The sequence below is a fragment of the Callorhinus ursinus genome, unplaced genomic scaffold (genome assembly GCF_003265705.2).
Source record: "Callorhinus ursinus isolate GAN/ISIS: 27379988/994484 unplaced genomic scaffold, GSC_fseal_2.0 scaffold17, whole genome shotgun sequence".
In the NCBI taxonomy this organism is placed as follows: domain Eukaryota; kingdom Metazoa; phylum Chordata; class Mammalia; order Carnivora; family Otariidae; genus Callorhinus; species Callorhinus ursinus.
Window position 1 is genome coordinate 15,589,306 of NW_027397079.1, and position 11,857 is coordinate 15,601,162.

The following is an 11,857-nucleotide window of genomic DNA, read 5'->3' on the forward strand; positions in this document are numbered from 1 at the left end:
TATATATATATTTATAAATAATAATATTTAGAGAAAAATGTTTGAAACACCATTTTGATGAAAAACCATTCCCAGGGAAGCATCGAACCAGGGATTTCCTCTGGGCCAGGAGTTCGGTGCTGCTTCTGGTCTTTGCCACCCACCACATTTCCAGCAGGTGCGCAGACTACCACTTAGGGCACTGGGGTTCTTCCATGTCACAGCGGCTACAAGGCAGAGACCATCCCGAGAATCGGAGAACAATATATCCCCAGCAACAATTTCTTAGGAGGTTTTAGAGACAGATTGCTTGGTTAACTCTCCGTGAAGTCCATAGTATTTTCAAAATGCTCCTTCCTGCCTTCAATTTTACTTCCTCTTTCAGCTGTGGAACAGCAGATGCTGAGGCAGAAATGACCTCCCCACTGTTCGAGAGCCTTCAGCTCCAAATAGGAACGGATGGATGAATGGATGTGCTTGCTACTCGGTCTCTGGGCACGAGAGCCTGTGCTTGGAGGGGCTACATTGCTTCTCAGCACTGTCAGATTTCTGTCGACTCAAGAATCTGCCCAGAAATCTGGGGAAATGTCTCTGGTAGAGAGACACCAACTGTCCTTCCCCCAGCTTATGCATTGGCCACAACATACAGGAAGGAAGTCACAGCTTAAAAATATAATTCACACGTCAGCATTTGGCCAACATTGAATTCTTAATCCGAAGTCTCATGGTGTCCCACGCTGAGATTTATCCAAAGTCATTGATAGTCGCATGGATGTTCAGACACCTCAGACCTGCTCCTCTGAGCTGGGACCTCCCTGGGAGGGCTGCCCCAGCAGAGCCAGCGGGGAGGCCCTTTGCTGAGAAAACCCTGACCATGGCTGGATTCAAGTCCTACGTCCAAACTCCCCCATGTGGCAGCCACGTCCATCTGCTTCGGGGTAAATTCCCCACCCAGGCTTTCTGACATGTCCTTGCATCTCCTCAAGTACCACTTAAGGAGGATTTTGGAACTTGCCTCCTAGACTCTCCAATGATAGATGCAACGGCTTGTCACTGACTCAGAGAAGCTTTTGTCAAAGTCTCTGCTCTTCTACAAAATTACCCCGGGTAAGTCTTCCCCCTATGGAAACTGTCCACCTGATAGAGGTCCCACATGTGGTCTCTTCACACTCAGAGCCCACAGCAGCAAGGAGGAGATTTCAGTGTCTCCACACCAAGAGGAAGTGGGTTTTAATACCTTAAAGTCAATGAACTTCTCCAAACTGCCCTTCAGTAAACTGTTCCAACTTCTGATATGCATATCTATTTTCATGTTTTAGATCACTTCCTGGTAATAGCCAGGACTCACAGAGATAACTGTCTCCTTTTATAATACCTCAATTGGCCTCAACGCCTCCCCAAAGCCTGCTCCCTGATGGCAAGGCTCTGTTACCCAGAGGTCAGTGTGAGGCCAATGGGAGAGCCATCTGGCACCTAGGATGTGGGAAGTCATCATTTTAATCCATTGACCATCTGGGTCTATTAAGAAACCTGTGTTTGTAGCCTGGTGCTTCATTAGATAAATTATTTTTCTGAATGTAGACTCCAAATCACCCCTCCATACCAACGGATTTAAATCCGACACCTAGCCCCAGATATGCCTTCAAGTTATTGCTCTATGACTATTCACAGATGCAGACCCATAGCAACCCTTCTCCCTGCCTGGCTAACGTGAATCGTGTATTTATTTGCTGACCAAAGTTCTTTCTATCCTGGTTTGGCAGAGTCCTCGCCTGATCAGTGTTAGAAGTTGAACAAACAGCCTTATCTTTTGGCAGCAGTTTTTAAAAACATGCAAGGCCTTGCTTTTTCCCTCCAGTGCCCCGCCATCCCCCCTCCATACTGTACTGTGCTAATGCCAACTCCCCACACTTCTCTAGATCATTGTCCTGGAATATGGTACGTGTTAAAAAAAAAAAACAAAACAACAACAAAAAAACACCTGACAGTTTTGCTAAACCAGTGGGATGAGGGGAGTTCCGTAGATTATGGAGATCATTTCCCTGTGATGGTAATTGAAGGCCAAGGTCCGCTGTACTTCGTGCCCCTCATTTAGAACACCAAGACCAGTATCATTCTCACCATGCCAGCTTAACATCGGCTCCCTTGGGAGCAGGTGGGTGCGGCGGGACGATGAGTTGCTGAACAAACTGGCAGGCAAGTATTTACACCTGCAGGCGCTGCTTCTCAGGCAGGCAGGGCTGAGGGCGCTGCACCCTCCGTGACTCTTCCCTCCTCTTGCTTGCAACAAGTCCCCGTCTAAACCTAGTTTAGCCGACCCTCTTCTTAAAGCCTTCCAAAGAAGGACTGATAAATGCCCTTGGTAGAGCTCCTTACTGTGTAATTTAAATCCAGTTCACTTACACCTTCAGTCTGTGCCTCCCCGGCCCTTACTAATCCATTTCGTGTATCTCATTTCTCATCGTTACCGCTTGAATCGGTGAGTGAAGAAGTTGCAGATGCCTATCTCACAAGTCTCTTTCTGAATCTTGTGATCGGGACAGAGCAAGCGCCAGCTTCCATTTCCTTCATGCCCCCCCCCCCCCCCCCCCAGGGCTTCCCTCTTAGCAAAAGTTCAGTGAACGTTGACTCTCGCTGGTTGTGCAGAAGAAAGGGGATTCCCATCCTCTGGGGAAGAATCACATTTACAAGTCCCCCACTGCCCTGCCTTCTTTTTCAGGTTCCTCAATCGTCCTGGTGGCTCTCCTTTGAATGCTCTTAAGGATTTATTTCTCCTCTGACCCGGCATGTTCTGCAGCCCAGATATCAAGGGGTCACCCAGTTACTTCTGAGTGAACAGCGGGCAAACAGGCAGGAGAGATTCTGAAAAAGTTGTGATAAAAGCACGCTCTTTCGGAACAAAGGCCGAGGCCAAGCCCGAGTCCAGGGGCGCCAACAGGACCGGTGTAGCCACTGGCAAGGACAGCAGCACAACCAACGCCAAGGTCTTCTAGGGTGCACCCTGAGGAGGGACCCAATGGCCACACGGGGAGCTCCACAGCTGCATCTGGGGCACTTCCAGCTCTTTCCCAGCATGAGTGCCATCTTCCAATTTAGAGCATGAATTTGAAGGGGGAAGGGGGAAAAGAGGCACCTAGAGGGGTGTGGGCAGGGGCAGGAGGTGGGGGCGTGGGAATTGACCCCACAGGTCACGGAGGATGAGGAACAGACATGGGTATAGATTCATTGTATGCATTAATACACAGGAGGTCCTCATATCTGTCAGTGGGGTACGTGTTTGAAGGCCACCACCCCATCCTACAGTGGCTTTGCTGGTGAGGCTTTTTCTTTCAAGATCCCTGTGATAGGCAGAGGCATTTGAAATCGTTTGAAGGACCTTGGCCGGAAAAGTTGGGAAAGCATGCATGTCTAGAACCTGCTGTTCTGTATTTTTATCTCCTCCAAGAGTTCCAGTGTCACAAAATCACAGGAGGCTGATTTGAAGGGGGAATTACAGGGGCGAGGCAGCTTGAAGGGTATGGGAGGCATCTGCTGTATATGTAAGGATGAGCACAGGGGTGGCACTGGCTCCTTGGGACGAGCTTCTTGGTGCCTGCACTCTGATACCATGAGCAGCAGCCACGGGAATGGGAGGTCTGCTGGCTCTGGCCATTGTGACTGCACCAACCAGTGGTACCGGAGCCAAATATAGCTCACCAGGGACATGCCATGTTGGCTGGTGCCACCATTTTTCTTCACTCCACCTGGAAGTTAATCTCCATTATCTTACTCATGCTCAAGGCTCTGCTCCAGACCACCTCCAGCAGGAGGCCTTTCCCACCACTGCCACCCTTATTTGAACTCCTGGCACTCATTGCTTCTACCCATTACACAGGTCTGCTCTTCCTCAATTTTTCCAAGGAGATCAACATTTGGAAGCGATGATCAGCAAGGGTTTCAGGGTTAAATAGAAAGTTTTAGCTCTAAATGAAAACTTGAGGAAAAGAAAATCTGAATGTCCTGCAGAAGTATCTTCCACTGGTGCAGGTAGGAGCTGGTTTCATAACTTCTAGAATTGGACTTTCCAATATGTCTGGGGAAGTTGAAGTGAAGATGAAGGATTTGCAAAGACATTTCCCCCAGTGCCTAAAAAGAAATGATCGGGGGCGCCTGGGTGGCTCAGTTGGTTAAGCTACTGCCTTAGGCTCAGGTCGTGATCCCAGGGTCCTGGGATCTAGCCCCTCATCGGGCTCCCTGCTGAGCAGGGAGTCTGCTTCTCCCCCTCCCCCTGCTCAGGCGCTCTCTCTCACTCACTCTCTCTCTTTCAAATAAATGAATAAAATCTTAAAAAAAAAGAAAAAGAAATGATTGACCAACAAAGCTATCTCAAGATTGTACTGTTCATTTTAATGAAGCAGGTCACTATCAGAAACAACTGCCCTATGAACATTCCATTCTCAAGGAGAAAGCACGAGCCTGGGATAGACTGACTGATGTAGATGCCATCCCAGTGGAGATGAACTGTACTAATATTTTTATTAGCACTGTTATCGTTTTTATTAGTGCTCTGGTTATAAATTCCATAAGCTTCGAAGATCTGCCCCAACCACGCTTTTCTTATAAGCCCAGTTATGTTTCATGCTTGATTTTGCAGAAGTAAGGGGTTTTCGGGGGAGAGGAGAATCTATATATGGCATTACAGTAGAAACCCCAATATTTGCAAACGTGTGGCTATTGACCCAGGACACCATTTTCTAGATTCTTCTATCATTTAACTTTGCTGTTTGTACTAGTTTTCTATTGCTGCTGTAACGAATTACCACAAACGTAGTGTCTTAAAACAACACAAATATCTTCTCTTATGGTCTGAAGATGAGAAGTCCAAAACAGGTCTTACTGAACTAAAATCAAGGTTACGCAGAGCTCTGTTCCCTTTCGGCCTTTTCCATCTGCTTGAGCCTGTTTTCATTTCTTGGTTCATAGCCAACATTGGCCAGTCAAGTCATTCTCATATTGCATAACTGACTTTCTTTCCTCCCTCTTTCACTTAAAGGACTCATGTGATTACATTGAGCCCAACTAGATAATCCAGGATAACTTCCCATCTCAGAGCTTTGATTTAGTCATCTCTGTAAAGTCCCTTTTGTCACGTAAAGAAACATACTCATAGTTCCCAAGGACTAGGATGTGGACATTTTACGGGGGCCATTATTCTGTTACCGCTCTGTTATTTACCCTTCTGTGTGTTCATACTTTATTGAGGAGACTGCTGTTTTGTCTTTTTATTCCCCACAGCAGTTGCCCAGTTCAGATAGTCAGAGAGTATTTTTATTTTTTTAAAGATTTTATTTATTTATTAGAGAGAGAGAGAGCGTGTGTGTGTGAGAGAGAGAACGAGAGAGAGGGAGAGAGAGAGAGAGCAGGGGCAGAGGGAGAGGGAGAAGCAGACTCCCTGCCGAGCATGGAGCCCGATGTGGGGCTTGGTCCCGGGACTGTGGGATCATGACCTGAGCCGAAGGCAGATGCTCAACTGACGGAGCCACCCAGGCATCCCAAGAGGGTATTTTTAAATTAACTTTCCATCCTGACTCTGGATTCCTGACTCTTGAATAACACCCAGGTGTACTTCCAGGTATGGGTTGTGTTGAGCCAACAATGGCATCTTACCATCTTGCTAGGTAGGACACAAAGATAATTAACGATTGCCCCAATTTTCAATAAATTTGCCTTGCAAAGTGTTCAAGATGACTGGTCAGCATCCTTTTTAAAAACATGAATAACACATAAAACTAAACTAAAAATAGAAATAAGTGCCATACAGGATCAAGTGCAGTTTTACAGAGCAAGGAGAGAGCTGCAATTAAAGGAGCAGACGACCAGGGAATCAGAGAGCCAAAGTGGGTCCATTCTCTTCACATTGTGAGTAAGGTCTTGGGGAAAACTGAAGCGGTAGGAAGGGGCCAAGATAAAGTGTGCAAAGATGTAATGGTATAAAAATGAGAACCCAAAAGATATCTAAGTATGTTTATGCCTAAATATATCCAAAGAGCAAAGGAGTGCACATTTTATTTAAAGTGATACAAGTAAAATGTTAAGATGTAGAGACTCTTGGAGGGAGGGGGAGGGCAGGAGGAGCTGATAGAAGCAACTTCCCTGGTCTTTTGCTTTGTCAGCCAAATGCTCAAATGAATCTGGGTTCCATCGACATTTCAAGTTTGTCTCCACCTGCCCCTGAACCCCTCTCCAATACCGTAGTCGCATGATATGGTCACAATTCCCTGTACGTCCCACCTCCCTATATTTAAAAGTGCTGCCTGTCCCCTCTTGTCTGCCATGTCTTTCCAGGCTTAGCGAAAAGGCAACCAGGCTCATCTCAATAAGTCAAGATTCTTCCCTTCCTGGACCCCCAGAGCACTTTGTTTACAAAATGCAGAGCACTGACCACGTGTGGCTTCAAATTCTGCAACACAAATCCCCACACAACCTCTAAAAGCAGATTCCACTGTGGCTGATGGTATTTTCCAAACATGAAAAGATCACAACATCTTCTATGCAGGCACTTCCAGATCCTTGCCACTAACCTGTCAAGATGTAGAGTCTAATTCTCTTTCCTTTGAATCTGGGCAAGGTTGTGGCTTGATTGCAACCAACGGGATGCAGTGGAAATGATGCCACATGACTTCCAGGTCACAAAGGCCATTCCCTGAGCTTTTGTCTTGCTGCTGAAGCACTTATACTTTGAGTCCTGAGCTTCCAGGTTAGATGTCCAACTACCCTGAGGCCACCATGCTGTGTGGAAACCACGCCACATGGAGAGGCCCTGGATGGATGCTCAGTCAACAGTGCTCATCTTCGAATGCCCCCAAATCAGACACCGGATATGTGAGTAGAGGAGTCTTTAGATGATTTTGTCCCCCAATTTCATGTCACCCCCAACTGTCTAGGCCCCAGATGTTATGGAGCAGTCATTCCTGCTGTCTCAATTCCAAAGCCCCAGGATCCATGAGCATAATAAGAACATTGTTTTAAGCCACTAAACTTTGGGGGTAAGTTCTTCTGTAGCAACAGTAACTGGAGTACCCAGTATGAGCTGTATATGTATTTTCACTGAACTTACTGTTTGGGAGTATTCCTGAATCAGAGTCATTCCTTACAGCCATTATGCTATCTGGTCGACTAACACGCAGGAACATTAGAGGACAGTCAGAGGCTTCTCCAGAGTCTCAGACACAGTACAGGGTGAGAGAAAAACATGATGCGAATCAATTCTAAGACACTTATTTTACTTAAAGCAAGAAAAAATATTTGGGGAGAGTATATCACTTTTCTAGAAGAGAAAAGTGAGTAAAATGTGGGTGCCTACAGTCTGCTGAAAATAAGCACAAATCCCTCCCCATCATCCCCCTGGGGTGAACTGCCTCCCTGCTCTAGGGAAGACCATCACCCAGCTTATGCAGGAGTGGTCCTGTGGGGAGAAAGCAGCAAAGGAAGCATCTCAGACAGGTTAGGAATTTCTAGGCAGTCTCGAGAAAAGTCCTTTCTTTTGCTTTTTATATATGTCTTTTTTATGTCACATTGTGGGTGACACACACACACACACACACACACACACACACACACACACCCGCACAGCTGACAGTGCACAGGACTTCCTGGGGATTGGACGAAGTAATTGTTGCTGGGAAGAAAAGGGAAGTGCACACTTCCGGTGAGTTTTGCCCTATGTGGCTGTTAGGAACTGGGCAAACTTCCCAGTCCAGGGAGTCTCTGTGACAGGCCCATAAAGGAGAGAAGAATAATCCCCAGCAAAGTTACTGAAGTGAAAGTGAGCTGTCCTCACAGGGGACCCTGTCCTTTTACCGGGAAAGGTTGAAAAGAAAAACAAAAGTCAGTAAGCTTTGTAATGTTGTCTTGACAGTTAAGTAGTTGTCGATCGATTTTGTTAAGACATTTAGGAATCCAAGAAATTATTATTTGGACTATTATTTTTTCTTTGCTTAAGACAACTGAATAATTCTGCACAGGTCAAGACAGGACTCTAAAGTTCTCAGATGTTATTCCCCAATTAAATTAATCAATCAAGCAGTAATTACTTAGCATGAAACTCCAGAACTGTTCGTTTGGATAAAGAAATTCCAAGAAAGAATTTTTTGAAATTTGTACTAAATGGATGTTTCCTGCCCTATTAGCTGTGGTTTATTATGCATTATAAATCTACTCAACATTCAAGGCTCCAGACTTACATTTTAAATATCAGGCTTCCTTCTTATCCTAAAAGTTGTAAACACAAACTGAGTATTGGTTTAAGGTACATACGTGTTTCTTAGTGTAATCACCTACCCAACACCCTCAGTTATCTGATCACTAAATAGACAAATCTCCAGCATACCTGTGCTGACATTACAAATCATCTTATGGGGGCGCCTGGGTGGCATAGTCAATTAAGTGTCCGACTCTTAGTTGAATCTCAGGGTCGTGAAATCGACCCTTGCATCGGGCTCCATGCCTAGTGCGGAGTCTGTTTAAGACTCTCTCTCCCTCTCCTTCTGCACCTGCCCACATGCTCTCTCTCTCTCAAATAGACAAATCTTACAAAAAAAAAAAAAACCCATAAATCATCTTGAATTAGTTAAGATGGTGCTGGCTGCTATGACACACAAACCCCCAAAATTCAGTGGCAAAACTGTAGTATTAATTTATATAAAATATAAAATTTTACTTATGTAATTTATTTCCCCCTCATGTGGTGTCCAATTGACGTAAGACTCCACTCTGCACAGTCCCGTAGAGACCCCAGCTGGAAGAGCAAATGCATGAGAGTCCTCAGCGCATGGACCACAGTGCTACCCACAACACTGACATCCAACCGACCTACAGGATTTGGAGACAAAGAATCAAGTTTCTAGAGGCCAAATCTGGAACTGGTTACATCCCTTCTGGCCACATTCTAATGGCCAGAACTCGTCACATGGCCCAAATAAGATGTAAGTGTTCCTGGGCAATGTTATCCCTGGCTGAACATCCGGTCCCCAGCAACACAGAAGGGAGCACAGTTCTTTGGTGAACAGCCAACACTTCTGCCAACCATCTCATTTCCACTATGGATGCTATCCATCCCCATGCCTCTGGGGTAGTGCCATAGATGATCAGACCAAGCCCAGTCCCACTAGATCCATGCTTTGCTGTCTTGGCCGGCACTGTATTTAGTTTGGAGCAGTGATATGGAGCTGGGAGATGTTCCTTCCCGTGACAACGTGGCACAAATGGGCGAGGTTGTGTTGGCCCAGCTCGCACTCATAGCACAGAGGTGCTATGGCCCTTCAGGTTTCCAGGTTTCATCCACCCGAGGGGTTCTCCCATATGTGTGAGGACTTTATGAAAAAGGAGAGTGTTCCTTCCACCCTCAATGACAGATGGACACATTGGCATGTTTGGTGCCTACAGGCCAACTTTGGGAAGCCAGCACCAAGCGTCAAGAAAGCTTTGCTATCTTGGGACTAGAACTAGGCCCCAGCCAGGATCCCACCTAGTAATAAATTCTAGCTGTCCTCATTCTTCTGCAAGCAGCCACTAATGACACAATGCCCAGGACAAACAGGCCCATGTAAAAACCTGCTCATTTGCATAATAAATTGGCCTGCTCTGTGGACCCATCACCCTCCTTCTATATAGATCTAGATTATTTTTAAGTAATGGCCATGCAAAGCACCATTTATTGTGATCTTATTATACTGGGCACTGTATAGTACAAGCTTTTTATCTATACCAGTAACAACTACTCTGTAAAGTGGCATTACTGGTTTTGTTTTAAAACGAGGTGGCTCAGCAAGGTTAAGTAAGTTGTTCAAAGTAAATGAGTGAGTGAGCTGAGATTCAAGTCTAGAACTGCGTGACTCTAAAATGAGCTCCCCTTCCACCATGCTATGTGATGAGTACCATGAACACACCATGAGGTGCTTATCACCAGCTGCCAAGAGCAAATGCTTAGCACACATAAGGCAAACACCCACCCGTTCATCCTTCCCTTGCAAGACTCACCCACAGAAGGCCTCTCAGACTGCTCGGGGCCAGCCTGGGGCCTTCATCCTGATAGAGTAACCCCCACATACAGGAAGTTTGATGACAATGGATTCAATAGCCTATGATCGGCGGCCACACCCTCTCCTCTTCAAGCACGCAAAGGGTGAGAGACACAGCAGCTGTTTCAGGTCACTGTGTTCCTGTCATCATCATAACAGGGCCCACTTCTCTTCCCTTCACATACCCGCTTCTTCACCATCAACAGTCGGGTGTCCCTCTGTCTCTAGAGATGTTACGAGAGCAACACTGATTCAAAGAGTGACCAAGACAGCCTTTTTGGCCAAGCCATGGAATATTCTAAAAAACAGCTATGAAAGCCAAGACTCCTATCACTTAGCACCTCCTCTGGTGGAACATTTGTGCGTGTTTCTTGGGAGACTTTTAAGCAAAGGCAGAGCCTTTAGGAGTTGGAGATCACAATGAAGAAAAGAACGCTGCACAGTCTCTGAGCACTGTAATTAAAATAATGACTTCATTTATTGGAGTACTTAAGATTGTCCGGCACTGTGCTGAAGGATCTACACGTCTTGTCTTAAGTCCATCTTCACAATGATCCCACAAAGACTGCAATTTTACTGTTTCCATTTTACAGAAGAAAAAAAAAAAAAAAAGCCCCAGAGTCAGATTAATCAAGTTCATCACGAAATGCAGCCAGAGACCTTGAGCCCAGGTTTATCGGACTGTCTCTGAAGCCCATGTTCTCTTCCCTGAGCCAGCCCACCTGGAGGTCCCAGAGCCGTCTGCAAAGAATACCAGCCCGAAGGAAATCCTGGCGCTGAGTGGGACGAGTCTCCAGTGCTGTGTGGCAGGGCCTTTGTTGTGCAATTACAAGAAAGGGAACACAGTGTTCTGAAATTGCACAAGGAATGTAAACAAGACAAATGGAATCTCAGAACTGGTGCTAATCCCTTGCTGGAAGTTGTTTCCAGAAAAAAAAGTCTTTTGTGTAGCATTTGACGAGGTAGATGGGCCCCCCAAATGCTGGGAAAAAGTGCTGAGAGCAATGGCTGGGTTTTGTGAAGGTGTACGCACTTAAAGGAAATTTATTTCTTCCGAAGCAAATGGTTTCCTTGTTTATACCAGATCACAAATACCTGCTGAGCTATTTAAGAATTCTAAGGAAGATGAGAATTAGCTTTTATAGGGAAAATCCCAAAGCCAGCCTTTGTTGGTGAAAGTAACTTCAGAAGGTGTGATGGAATGATCTTGGTACTTCACGGTGAACCCCAGTGCCACCCATTTAAGACTCGTAACCACTTACGGGGACAGCCGTGGGAGGGAGTTACGTGAAGGGCCCCTGCCACATGTCTCTTCATATACAATAAATAAATAGATCAAGGTCACGAACTCCCCAAGAATTGCTTCAATCGCGTCAAATGAAAATGCTCACATGTAAAAATACATATTTATTTCATCGTATTTTATTTGTACCTGAAGATTTAGGAACTTACAGTACAAATGAGCTCATAAGATGTAACCATTCATTAGCATTTACAACTTGTCAGGTCCTACACATAGTATCTTATTTAATGTTGCCAATACCCTGTGAATTCGTGGACCAAAGAATTCTCATGTCCATGCTACAGGCAAGGAAACTAGAATCTGGAGAGGCTAAATGGTTGTCCCAATATCAAATGACAAAAATAAAACAATAATGAGTTTGATGTCCTTTATTCAAAGGAAAATGATCCACAGACTGGGGGAGTACAGTGCTTCTCAAGCAGTAAAACACTCTTCCCAAGGGAATTTGGGCAAGAGCAGATTGTTCAGAGCATAAGAAGCAGTAAAGCAGAAACAGCATGATTGGCCAGGAGGTCAG

General features: G+C 45.5%; 1 long non-coding RNA gene across 1 annotated transcript in view; it reads right to left on the reverse strand.

Moving 5' to 3' along the window:
* LOC112834695 (uncharacterized) overlaps nucleotides 1-10,805 on the reverse strand; it is a 34,628-nt gene extending 23,823 nt beyond the window's left edge. The window contains exon 1 of the long non-coding RNA XR_003210998.2: nucleotides 9,997-10,805. This is a non-coding gene — a long non-coding RNA (uncharacterized lncRNA). The remainder of the gene's footprint in view (nucleotides 1-9,996) is intronic.
* Between the last annotated feature and the right edge of the window lie 1,052 nt (nucleotides 10,806-11,857).